Source organism: Diuraphis noxia, unplaced genomic scaffold (genome assembly GCF_037042655.1).
Source record: "Diuraphis noxia isolate RWA-SAM2 unplaced genomic scaffold, SU_Dnox_SAM2 contig0002, whole genome shotgun sequence".
Lineage (NCBI taxonomy): Eukaryota > Metazoa > Arthropoda > Insecta > Hemiptera > Aphididae > Diuraphis > Diuraphis noxia.
This window is the reverse complement of record NW_028301712.1, coordinates 83619260-83633704: the sequence shown is the minus strand read 5'-3', so window position 1 is coordinate 83633704 and position 14445 is coordinate 83619260. Positions and strand designations below refer to the sequence as shown.

General features: G+C 26.1%; 1 pseudogene across 1 annotated transcript; it reads right to left on the bottom strand.

The window, feature by feature from the left end:
* Positions 1-2071: 2071 nt before the first annotated feature.
* Positions 2072-12956, bottom strand: LOC107167677 (folate transporter 1-like; annotated as a pseudogene). The gene is made up of 9 exons (XR_016190201.1): positions 12579-12956; positions 10560-10730; positions 9918-10134; positions 8092-8207; positions 4843-4986; positions 4682-4775; positions 4404-4598; positions 3474-3615; positions 2072-2753 (listed from the first exon to the last, which is right to left on the bottom strand). The product of XR_016190201.1 is annotated as a folate transporter 1-like (transcript).
* Between the last annotated feature and the right edge of the window lie 1489 nt (positions 12957-14445).

Here is a 14445-nt window from a genome sequence, read left to right as displayed (position 1 = left end):
TTTAGCCGTGCTATTTATTAAGTTCCAATACTTAATCAATACTATTTCTTATTGGAATCAATGCGTAATAGGTTACAACTTATCTGCTAATATCGTGTGTGACAGACATTTGCATGCATTAACAATCCCGGGTTTCGAATTTCAGTAGTTTCATTTGTTTAAAAACGTTTAATAACACAGTCTTCATGGGCGTCTCCAAAAATTTTTCTAGGAAGGAGAAAAATTAATTTACAAAATAAATGAAGATTTTTTTTATACATTTTAAAAATAATCTATTTTTACCAAATTGGCGCGTTAAAGATAATGCTTTGGAAAACAAATTTAAATATCTAGGGGGGGGGGCAAGTGTCCTATCTTGCTCCCTTCTGGGGAGGTCCATGTGTGATGTGTGTCTTGAAACTATTATAACTATATATCGTCCGCGAATCACTGGCGAAGGTATTCTTTTCTAATGTATAGGTTAGCGGGTAGGTGAATGAGTTTAAAAAACTATAAACCATGTACAAAAAATAGGCGTTTCAAAGAATTTGTTAACATTTTATAAAAAATAAAAACTTTATTGGTAGATCAAAAATAATCTTGGGCGAAACACTGCAAGTTTCCAAAGATTAGTTTATACGGGTTTTTTTTACGTACAGTTAGGTATACCTATGTTTATGAAGTTATCATACTATGTATATAGACATGCAGTCTTTATAACTTATGTTATATGCCTACCATTATATAGCAGAGACTATATTATATAAAGACGCTTGTTTTACAGAACATAATAACGCCTGTATGTAGGCGTTTTATCTTAGATATTTTGCTTATGCGCGACAAGACTATAGTAACGGTTCTGTCGGCAACTTAGTCTTGAACCCGACTCATTCGAATTAAGTACTGTGCTTGTAGTATAAATTACATTTTTTAAAACTAATAAAGTATAATATTCTCATTCAACTCTAAAACTTGTATTCTCTTTTTATTAATAAACTATTAAACAACATTTGATGATCACCCGCATACACAGAGAACGGTTTCAACAAATTGTCGTCTTCGGATGCAACCAGAGATTTAATATAAAATATCATAGAACATCAAAGGTAGGTATACACGGTGACGTTCATAACACTTATTGCCTGTATGACTACATAAATGACTTATAGGTTCAATTTTATAGGTAAAATAACTAAATACAATATAATATATAATAAAGCAACTTTATTTTGTAAGAATTTGTACTCGATATAGCTTATTTTAAAATTGTATAGTAAAATAATTGAATTACAAAATTCAATTTTCTTTTGATCTATATTTCCTTTACAGTAGTGTTCGCGTTTTACTATCAACATATATGAATGGTCCAGGAAGGCTGACTTAAGGTGGGATCGGTGAATAGATATATATTTTCATTTAATATAAGATATAACTAATGAATATATTATATCTCGTGTATAAATATGTGTGTATTATTATGTATTATTAATTGTTGAACTAGATTTAAAATAAAAAGCTAAAAAAAAATTTTGAATTATTATTCATATAATAAATGTATACCTACTAAAGCACTATACTTGACATAATTTGGTTTTTATATTATATAACATAATTAGTTCACCTTTTTGGGATTCGCTCCCTGAAAAATATTAAATTCTAACATAATAATTATTATTTAGTACTATTATGGATACCTAAATAAAATTCCCTAAACACAATCTTTATATCTATAACTATTTAATAAAAATGACTTGCTATTTGTTGATAATCGTATCCACTATACGATGGCTGGTGTAAATAACTGCCGGCTGGACATATTGCGATATTTTTTTTCTTATGCTTATTATAGTCCAAATAATGTTTAAACGGAATTTCAAATTTTTTGTTCATAGAGATATCAGGAAAGTCTATAGAGAGTAGTTAACAATAAACTTTAACAAGTCCTATATCCAATCCGTTACGGACGAATAACTAAGATATTACACCTATAATTAACACCATCTATATATGTTCACGGTATACATCTGTTAAAAAAAAATAAAGATGAAAACCAACGTTTAAAATAAATTTGCATTATAATTTTGACACTAAACCGATGGATATGGAATATTTAATAATCTCCAATTACACATAATATGAATATTATAATTACACGCGATATTATCCAATTATTATTTACGCGATGAATAATAATTGATGAAGATAAATTGACGAGTAATTATCTTGTTCTCTGCCTCAGCTGATGCTTGAATATTTGTATATCGCCAACTGTTAAGTACATGTTAAGACGTTGAGCTCTAATCATCACTTTTTAAGTAAGAAAATATTCTCGTAACGATTTCCAGGAATAATTTCAAATTTATAATAAATAATTATAATTTATTATGAATTATGATCATCTCGCGTTCTGTTTTTGGAGTTAGGTGATCGATTACTCAAAAAGAAATCGCAGGCCTCTTCTAAACTTATTAATTTTAATTAAAATTACTCGAAGTACAAGTTTAAATATTCAAAATTCTTAAATATATTATATTATCTAGTTGAACGAATATAATATAAACTATCAAAATATCTAGTTTTCTGTAAATATTAATTTAAATCCAAATGTTATGTTTTAAAAACACTAAATAGGTATATAACTAATCTGATGATTAATATGTAAATGATTTTTTAATAAATCATTCTTGTTATTTTCTAGAATTTGCGAATTTCCAAACAGCCACGATAAATAACAATGCAGACATTGAAGCAAACATCATAGAAACTGATAATATCTATATAAAGAAAAGTAAAACCTTTTATTTTTTGATTCATTAATTAAGTTAGACTACCTAAGTGTATAATCCTAGGTTTTTGTTTACTGCAGACTGTACACCCTGTACTGTGCAGGTACTCGTTTAGACATAAATACAGTGTTTCTGGTTAGAGTTTGTTGCATTGTATTTCGTTTGTAATACATTTAAAATTAAATTACATAGATACCGGGAGTAGGTACGCGTTAAAAACCCCAAATTTGCTAAAAGTAAGGTAAGTGTTTTAGATTCCACTCTATTGATATACAGAGTGTAACAGGTCTATTTGACTAATGCTACAACTTTTTTTCTATTTAATATTTTTAAGTTTTTTTTTAATGATTTGATTTCTAGAGCTCTGCGCTATAATTTTTATTTATGATATTTTATTTTTATTTTTTTACAACTAAAATTAAATTGTATAGATTTTGTATTACATTTTTTTCTTATAATCCAAGATAGCTATTTTATAAATAAGTATTTAAAAACAGTTTTGGCGCTTAACACTTTTAATTTGGTAACGTCATTGATTTTTAAACAATTTTCAAAGTTTGTTAAAATCTAATTTATTTCTTGCTAATCAGTGTTTTATTATCATTGAAAGGTAGGTAATCAATAATCTATACATATATTTTATCATTATTAAACATAACACAGACCATAGTTTATATTATATACTGTACAATGTATAAAATAACTTACCTGATTTTTTGCCTCTATCATAACAATAAAGCCTTGGATAAATAATAATGTGTATATTGAGATAATCAACAATGACATAAACAAATTAAAACCAAATATTAGTCCATAACTGTCAGGTTTTATGTATTTTGCAACTTCAGGGCTAAAATATTAATCATATAAATGTATTAAACAGATCAATAGATAATCTTCACAGAGGGTTAGATTTATTAGGTGAAAGGTGATTTTTTTTAAAGATATTATTGGGGATTATCAGGTATACGTATATGTTAGTTGGTAAGGTTAGGTTAGGTTAGCCACCATTATATCATATAATTTGACAGCCTAGATAAGGACGTGGTGAATTATATCCTTAATTATAATTTATAACATAATATGGGTAATTTTACAATCAAATAATCTTATAGCAATTATCAAGTATAAGTCAATGCATTAAACATTTAAAAAAAAAAGGCTCTGGGGGATCTATCCCTATTACCATCCCCCATAACTACGACACTGTCGCTCTTCCGACCACCCCTACAAAATGTCTACCTTACTTTTTTTGTTCTGCGTTTAGAGTTTATTTTAAGACACCCCATGCTAAAAGAGTTGTTCGCTTAAAACACTTCTTCAGTCAAATGTTTTAAATAATATTTAGGCTTACAATGACTTAAAAATTATTTAAAAGCAATTGAGCAGTTTTGGTACTTTAATTCCTATTAATTTAACCCTTGATGATTGGTAGGTACTATTAAAAAATATTTTAAAGGTGTTGGTACTATTGTAAGGAAGTATTTAAAGTAAATAATATCTTTAAACGGAAATAATGTAAAGTAGGTAGGTAAGTTAAAATTAAAAAAAAAAATTAAATAGGTGGTCAAAACGTTGAATTAATATTATGCATTTGCACATTCCTGAAAAATAACCAAAAAAATAAAAAATACATACGTAGTGACAGTTAACAATACTTGGAAACAAGTACCATATATTATGTATACCAGGTATAATATCCATAACGTATCGCAATAATATATAATGAATAATAGTAAGGCCACAAAAAATGTTCCAATAGTAAATATAATATCATCAAATTTTTTCCAATCGTAGTGCAAGTGACCAACGGTGTGTATGCACCTGCTGCACCTATATTAAAGAATTTAGTTATTACATATTTTAACTACTTAGTAACTTTATCTAAAAGTGAATAAAGTTATCTGTTATGATACCGCAAAGAGTATGTATAGATTCGACAGCACCATTCATCAGATCCCTTTTATTATTGTTGGCATTCTCCCATACCACTTGAATAAACAATCCAACCTTAAATAATAGGTATAAATAGGGTAAATAATAAGCAAATTGGAATGATAATACATTTAGTACTTACTAAAAAATGACCAACAAATGATAATATCCACCAACAACTTTTTTTGACTACATAACTATTTTGATATGCAGATTTAAAATCATTGAAAATCATCTGTTCCACTTTTTTAATTTTAACTGATTTTGAAGTTTCAGGAACATCATTCTATAAAGTATAAATTGAGTAAAATATATAAAACAAATGGCGTTTGTTGCTAAAAATATTGTATATACCTACCTAATAATATAAAATATACTGAAGTTATCACTATATTATTACTTCTACACTCTATGTAAAGAAACTGTAATAAACCTACAAATATACGATAATCCTAAATAAATCTTAAATTTAGGAATATTTATAACCTTCTGTTATATATCTGCAATAATAATCATCAACAAATTGTTTTATTCGCCATCATTTATAAATACATTTGAATTAAAAATAAATATAAAATTCTGCTTAATATGCTGAAATTAGTGAAGATAAACTGATAAATAACGTCAGTCATACAAGATTCTACAATTCTAATAAGCAATTATTATTATACTAAAATTCAAAAACAGAATTGATTTTATAAATATTTTAGATTTTGAAATTCAAATTTTGACGAAAATAAATATTTAGACGAAAAATAAATATTTTGGTTATTTTGTTGTATTAAAAAATAATATTTTTGGGGGCTTCAAATTTTTACCGGAGTAACTATATTACTATATTATAAACCAGTATAGGTGCAATGACATTTAAAAAATATATAGATTCATTATTTTGTGCTATAATTTCCTATTTATATTTTATACCACATTCTCACAGACATTAATTTACACTGTATTACGGTAAGTAGGTTTTGACTCATTGTTTTGACTGTTAATATCTAACAATGTGTTTTAATAAGTAGGGTCCGGATTTAAATCATCTATAAACTATCGATAAATGCTCTAAAAATAGCCAAAAATGCTTATATAAATGCATTATTTGCAATAACGTCTTAACAAATTAATATACAAAATTATTTTTTAGTGCAACAGTTTAGTAACAATAGTTACTTATAATTTAAAATAATTTGCCTAAAAATTTATGAAAAAAAATAAACTGAAATTCGGAAAATTGTTTGAAAATGTATATTAAATTAATTTTATCAATAAATTTATACGGTTACTGTAGACAAGCATATCTTTTAGAGCTCTACGGTGCAATCTAATTCTATATATACCAATATCGGTAAACAATTATTATGAATTAAAATAAAATTATCGAATTCCGGTTTGAATCCCGGTCATGGGCGGCATCGCTTTCCGGGCAATTAAATAATTCATGCTGAGTGGAAAGAGAGGCCGCCACCTCCACCTGGGCATGGCAGAAACTTATAGGTATACGGGTGCCCATTCGAAATTCTGTCAAAACATCCACGAGTACCAAAACCAACAGTTCCCTCCTCGACAGTTCCACAAGCTAATGGCCCTTGTTGTCGAAACCTCAACCCCAATAAAAAAAAATTATCGAAATTACCAAAAAATGCTAAAAATGCAAAATAAAAGTTTTACTGTTGAGGTATTTGTTTCATGAAACAAACTAGGTAATTGGAAAGCATTGTCTAAGACAGTGGTTCTCAACGGGGGCAATATCGCCCCCCAGGGGGCGGTAAAGTGTCACCGAGGGGCAATGAACTAGTTTTGGGTGGTAGGGGGGCGGTGAACTAATTTTGGGTGGTAGAGGGGCGGCAAACGGTTCACGCAAAAACGTTGTAGATGGTGTCGGTGTGACCTAAAAATAATTCATACTTGATAATCCATATAATAACTATCAGTCACTACTCAATCTATGCAATACACAATAACTTACCATAATACTAGAACTATAAATAAAAAATATATCAAATATAAAAAATAAATAAAAACATGAGTTATTAGATAATTTCAATTTTTTCTTTTAAATTTTCCAAATACCCTTAACCTAACCCTTATTATAGAATTCTCACATTGTAGGGGCCGTTAAAAAAATTTTTGACACTCAAGGGGGTGGTAACTTAAAAAAGGTTGAGAAACACTGGTCTAAGATCACACCATAAAAATATTATGTTATTTGCACATAGAAATTCGGTTTCTATACTGATGAGTAATAATAAAATAAATATATATAACTATATAATATGTATAGGTAAACAATTTATAATAAAATATGCTGATTAATATGGTCTATTAAGGCCAGTTTCAGTGTCTTAGCCAGGAGGGGTTTTGGATGTTTCTTCCACTAATAATTATATTGCTTACATTTTATTTATATACGAATACTGTAGACAATTTAGTTGAATTAATACTTAGGCCTCCTCTCCCTTTTATAGTCCTAGTTACGCCATTGGCCCAGTGGAGAATATAGATATTTTTTTTTTTTTTGAGGGGTTATGTAAAAAAATGGAATTCTTATATAGGCATATTTTTTTTAAATTGTATTAATTTTTATACATCTATGTATACGTACATTTGGTAAAAAAATATCAATGGTGGTTTTGAACACTGTGTACACCACTACTATAATCTAGCAGTCGGTAGACCATCTCGGCTTCGAATCGTTTTTTGTTATGGTATACAATGCTGTACCTATCTATCATTGAATTCAAATAACACAACCATGACAGTTATTATTACTTAGTCATCCATTACTGCCTTATACAGTTATACCATTTCTATTATGATCCTAATATTCAACCGAAAAATACATCAATGTAAAACTATGAATTTTCTGATCAGAACTATGCATTTTTCTATTATTTTATCCATTGAAAATGATTTAAAATTTCCCTTGTATTATATGTTTATTTAATCTCAAAATATTAAGTCCTATACTAACGCTTAAGGGATATTTTGTTTTGAGGGAATTACGCTGATTATAATTTTACAGCTTACAGGTATAAGATAATACTGATGCACTATATACTCTATCCTAAAAAGTTAGGAAAAAATCTCGACGAAAAGGCATCGCCTTCTTGTATAGCGTGCTGTCGTGTTGGCTGTTGGCTGCCATCGATGCGCTGTCTACTTCTGGCCAATCACAATGGTCTTACCATTTAGAGGCTGCGCAGTTTTTCCAAACTCATTTAGAATAGAGTTTATAAAAGTGTGGTTGTGAACTTGTAAAGGACGTTTTGTACAATACATATGTGTGAAAACATTTTAGTGGGGGAGGTATACATATATGATTCCCTGTGTCCTGTCCAGGCTGCGCCATTGTAATAATATAATAATTAACATACTATTGCACTTATACAACCTCATAATTCGATCGATGCAACTTAATGTTATCTGTAAATTCATTTTTTGAATGGAAGTATAGACTGTGTTTCACTTTAGGTAGAAAAAACGCCCAAATTGTTACAAATAAAGTACCTACAAATAAAATAATAATCAGTTATAAAAACTATATTATATTAATATTGTTGGAGTATTTTATTATTAATTTCAGTTTTATAAGTGTAGGTACGTGAACTTATTAACCTACTCATCTATTTAAACAGTATATAGTGTAAACGTGCATAGTATTTACCTACTAAGTATTTAAAGTCATTAGTTTTTTTCCTGTTTTATTCAAGTATTTAATAGGCACAAAAATGTATTAAGTAGGTAGGTATATTAATGGACAGGACAGTGAATGTCGAGTGAGCACTATTGCCACAAATTTAATCAACAACATAAAAATAAATATGCAAATAATGAGATAATTTTAATCAAAGTTCAAGTATAATATACGTTCAATTAAAATGTTATGATAACAATTAAGTACCTATAATACTGTGTGTTGTACGATTGTGTACCTATAATAAGTTACCTATATCAAATGTATTAATTATAAACAGAGTTTGATTTGCATAGCACTATAAAAGCACTTAAAATGAAGCAAAAAAGCAATACAAATCTAAATTAGAACAATAAAAATTCTAAAAAAATACACCTAAACTATTTTTTAAAACTACTCAAAACTTGCATATTAATATTATTTTATTATTACTTTATATATGAATATGATTACGTATAAAGCATAATAACATTATAACTATACCTATTAAATGTTTGTTAGATTAATATTTTAGATTCTAATTAATTATATAAAGATAAAAAATACTTAACGAAAGAAAAATATGAATAATATTCAAAAATGTATAATAACGGGTAGTTCAGTAATTGATTTTTTATAGTTGTAATGTTAATCTAGACATTAATGTAGAAACTAGAAGTACCTACTTATAAGTCAAAAATGCATGCATAAAAAATCAAAAAAGGAAAAAAAATATAGCTAAAAAGCTCACTACGTATTTTATTAATAGGTGACAGAGCTTCGTTCATTTTAGACCAATAGAAAAAAAAGCAAATGCTTACAAAATCCAAACTCTATTTATAACTTATACACCATAAACGAGTTTTTCATGTTCTTAAAGAAGTACAAAGAGTTAGTAATACCTACAACAATAATTGTCATATTATCGACTAAATTTGTATAAAAGCATTTACCTATAAAACAAATTATTATGCAATAAGTGGATTAATATGCAAAATTATGCATTCAATTCTGTATTGCTTATCGCTTTAAAATAATTACACAGTATGATTAAAAATATAGATGGCGATGAACTACGATGGCTCGCCTTACCAAATACCAATTCAAATATTTTAACATTTACATACAAGATATATGTATCAACTATCGATTACAATAAATTGTATAGACTTAATAAAAATCGAATTTAAATATCATAAGTTTAGGTAGGTAATTACTTTATTTAATAATCAGATATTTATTTAAAATATTTTAACTTAACATAAGTGTTATTTGTTTTAGTCTAATAATTGATCTACCGACTACCTATCCTATACCTATTTATAATTATAAACCTTATAGTTAGATACATTTCAAATATTTCGAGTTGTAATGAGTTTATTTCAAATTCAGTAAAATAATTTTCATAAATTGTATTAAAAGTGTAGTTATCCTTTTTATAGATGAAATTATTAATTAAAAAGTTACAATAGTTAGGTACAATGGTAACATACAATGGTATCTACCTATATTAATGTAATCATTAATATTTTAAAGAAACGTACTTAATATAGTAATGTAGAGTAGATAAACTTTGTCCAATAGATTCGTAGAAACAATAATTTGTGCGATTAAGCCAGATAAGAATCTGCCAAATAATATGGATGCTTTCACTATACTGGTGATTTTTTGATATAACTGTTTGTCGTCGATCTTGGCGTATAAATATGTAGTGAATGCAACTTCTGAGGCATAAAAAAATCCAAAGAAAATCTGTCCAATCTATAGTATTAAATTGAAAAATTATTTTTATTTGATTTTAATTGGTGCTGGTTTGTAAAGTAATTACTATTTTGATGTAACTAATGCGATAATATATCAATATAATATATATATAGATATGCAGTGGCGTACGCAGGGGAATGGTTCTAGGGTTCTGGAACTCCCTGAAGTTTTTTTCCTTTTACGAAAAATCTTATCTACTAACATTTCAATACACTGAGTCGATTAATTGTTGGTAATTTTTAATAGATATAAAATAGATTGTTAATTTATTATTAGTTATAATTTGTTATAACTAATTATATAAAAACTATTTTGCAAAAAATAATGTAAATTATTTACTCATGTAAAAACCTAATTGAACTAAAATCCTGAGTACGCTACTAACTGAAGGTATAAATGCATAGATTTATTAAAAATCTCACTTGAACTCTGAATAAACTTGGTGTTCCTAACATTAAGACGTATGAAACGATTCCGGAAATTCCATCTGCAATGATCAACGGTTTGTACCGAAAATAATCCGTTATTAAGAATACTACAATGGCTAATACAAGACACGAGTAAGTCCCCACAACATAAATCTCTTCGTTGATCTAAATGAAAATTACAACAATAAAATACGGATAAAATTAACCATAAAAGTAAAATATTATTTGTTAAGTATATTATAAATATTAAGTAATATAATTATAATTTTTGTATACAAGATATCTAGATGATCTGAACTAATACGTATAAGGTATAGCGACTAACAAATATTAAGAAAATTCATACCATTAATATTTATTTTACATTCATATTTTTTTAATTAAGTTTTGAACCAACCTAATTTCATACCTAATATTTAAAAAAAATTTTTTAATGTATTATTTATATTCAAAATATAATATATAAATTGGATTAAATATCGATAAAATAAACAATAATTAATTTTAAATATCAGTAATTTTACTTTTATTTTTACGTATGCAAAATAAAAAATAATAATATAAATATATATATAATTTATGTACTTTATTGTATGTTTAAAATAATTTAATATCTGTGTTTTTGATTTCGAAAAAATAATTTACCGGAAAGTAAAATTAATTTTTTATGAGCATATTATGAAGTCCAAGTTTTTACGATATGTATTATGTACTAGATATTCATTCATAGTTTAATAATCTCTGACTGAGCAATTTTCTTATTTTTTAGTAATTAAAAAACGAATAACCGTAGACACTTTATTTTCATGCAATATTTGTTTAATAATTGTTATATTTTCAAAATATTTTGATTTTTTTTAGCTATTTTAAAGTCATTTGAACTTTTTATTTTTTTTCTGTAAATGTAAATGTCAAAAAAAATTTTTTTGCTTGTTTGAAAATGTACCTAGTACAAAGTTTTTCTTAAGTTGTTTAAAGTCTTTCTTAATATTTTATGAACATTTTATGTTCAAAATTTGACATAATTCATCAGTCACTACATTTTTTTAGTTAAAGATTGAAAATACTAAAGAAGGTTTCTCATGTATAGTTCATACTATAACAAAAAAATCTAAAAAAAAATGTATAAACATAGTTTTTATAGATATTTTAAGTTCAAATTTGGATAAAATTAGATATTTAAACGGAGAAATATTATTTTAGTTATTTTGTTGTAATTAAAAAATGTTATTCCTAGGTACTTGAAACTTTTAAAGTATATTTTTATATTTTATACAGTGTGTTTGCTTTTAAAGGTAACATTAAATAATTCTGTCCAGTGATATTGGATAGAGATGGTTTTTTTTTTTAAATAGTTAGGGACTATTGAAATACACATTTTTTCAAATTTTTAACCTTTTTATTGTGCGTATGCGCAATACAACTTGCATTTTTTTAAATGGCAACATCAACTAATAATAACAGATTTGGATAGATCGAATTTTTTTAAGTGAATTTGATCCTCTTTACCATAGCTTTAAAATCAAAATTGACTAAACTATAACGAGTAACAGTTTCGATTAAAATTATTGATTTGGTCAACAATCATCCGAGAATTTCAGGAATTATCATGCAATTTCGAGTACTTTTTTTGTATCCGTTAGTTTGCAGGCATTATTAAATCATTTGAATTTAATTTCGAGGAATTAATTAACCTCAATTTTACGTAAATGTTATGAATAAATTATAAATCATAATTTATTATGAAATTCTATAATTTTAATCGAAATTTTAACTCGTTATAATTTAGTTAATTTTAATTTTAGAGGCATGGTAAAAAGAGTAAAATTGACTTTAAAAAAAACCCATCCCAATCCAATATCACTGGACAGAATTATTTATTGTTACTTTTAAAAGGAAACACAATGTATATACACTGAAATGGCAATGTTTTTGGCAAAAATAAATTTATTTTATTGTATTATTATTATTAAAATAAATTACTTTAATGGTAACAATATTTAGTATAAATACCTGGTTCAATGAAAAATTCATACTTTTCAGGTATGAAGTAATAAATGGTTTAATTGGTCGAATTTCTCTAACCATAGCAAATACACAAACAAGCAATGATATAGTTTTCCAATTTTTTCGTGTATCCATGATTTAAAAATTGTCAAAAATAAATATTTCGAATAAAACTGTCATGTACAAGAGTACATAGTTGTCATAGTATAATTATAAAAATTAATTGTCGGTCTATTTAACGATATTATTAATTCTAAGAACATTCAACTTCATTGTTTTTGTACCACTGAGTTTATTTACAATTTAGTTAATTATCTACTAACTAGGCACCGGAAACGATAATACACTACAAATCTAAAATGAATATAATATGGTTCGTGCGTCTACGGACTCCTCCATTCCATCAAACGCTATATGCAAATTACCTCAAGAAACTTGAGATATATTTCGTTTTAAACTTAATAATTATGTTATCTTAATAATAATGTTTGTGTGCAATAATAATAATATATATTTTAACAAAATTATATTATTTATTATTTGGTATAAGAGTATTATGAAGGCACAACAATTATTGTTTAGCATCGTTTTTTATTAAAATATCAAACAATTATAGAATATTTATTATTTATGTATGTAATAATGTATGATCAAATATAGCTATACCTATCCTCTAGATTTAGCAGTCAATATAGTAAAAACAAAATATTTGAATGTTTAAATAATGAAGTGTTAACTGCTAAGTTATGTACTTTTTGTACAAACTATTCTGAGCCAATGGCCAATATATAGTGGTCCCAGTCTACAGGCAGATTTCGAATTAGAGTTTTCATTAATGTCCAAACTAAAATGCATTAATATCTGATGGACGATATAAGACTACACTGGAGGGAAAAATTAAGATTAAAAATAAATATTTATTGTTTGTTATTTAATGAAATTATTAGATTGTTTTTTACTTTTACCATATACTTACGAGCGCGTTCGAATTGAGAAGTTAATGAATTATAATAATATATATTATATTTTTTTTGTGATTTCAATCAATAATCATTTAAAAGTATATATTGGGTACCTAAAGATATTTTATCATAACTGCTTATATATCCATCAAGTCAACTGCAATAATTTGAGTTACACATACTTCTAATACTGCAGTATATAGTCACTATATACTATACAGGTACAATAGTATTATATACTTACTTAACTTACTGCAGAGCTTGCGCTAAAGAAATATTAGAACTGCACAATTTACTGTTTGTATTACAGAAGTATAAAAATTTGATGATCGCTTCGTTCGAACATAAACAAAATAATAATAATAATAATAATAATATTATATTATACGTCATAATGTATACATTATTTTATGACCGTAGTTTTAATCTTTTGATAATCATAGATAAATATTTATTATTATAATATGCATTAAAAAAAAAAAATATGTAACAAATATGCAAGAACATTTTTTTTTATTTACATAAAATTCACAAATTAAACAACTTACAATAATTAATTACTTAATTAAACTGAGTACTTAAATAAAAAAATTTAATTTTAATATGCAATATATTTCGATTTTTGTAAAAATATACAGATATACAAATAAAATTTCACCATAAGATTCAAATTATTACGCTTTGTGACAAAGATACAAAACATTAAAAAGGAAAAAAATATGCAATTGCATAGAAATTAGTAAAATATTAAAACTACGTTAGTATTCATTGTAATTTGCCGTTATTATTATTATTACCATACGATAATAATAAAATATGTCCATGACCAAACGCTTGATGGCCGGCGATTGATTGTCGTACAATTAGACCGTAGGATATTAATGATATTAAAAAATAAATACTCCACACGT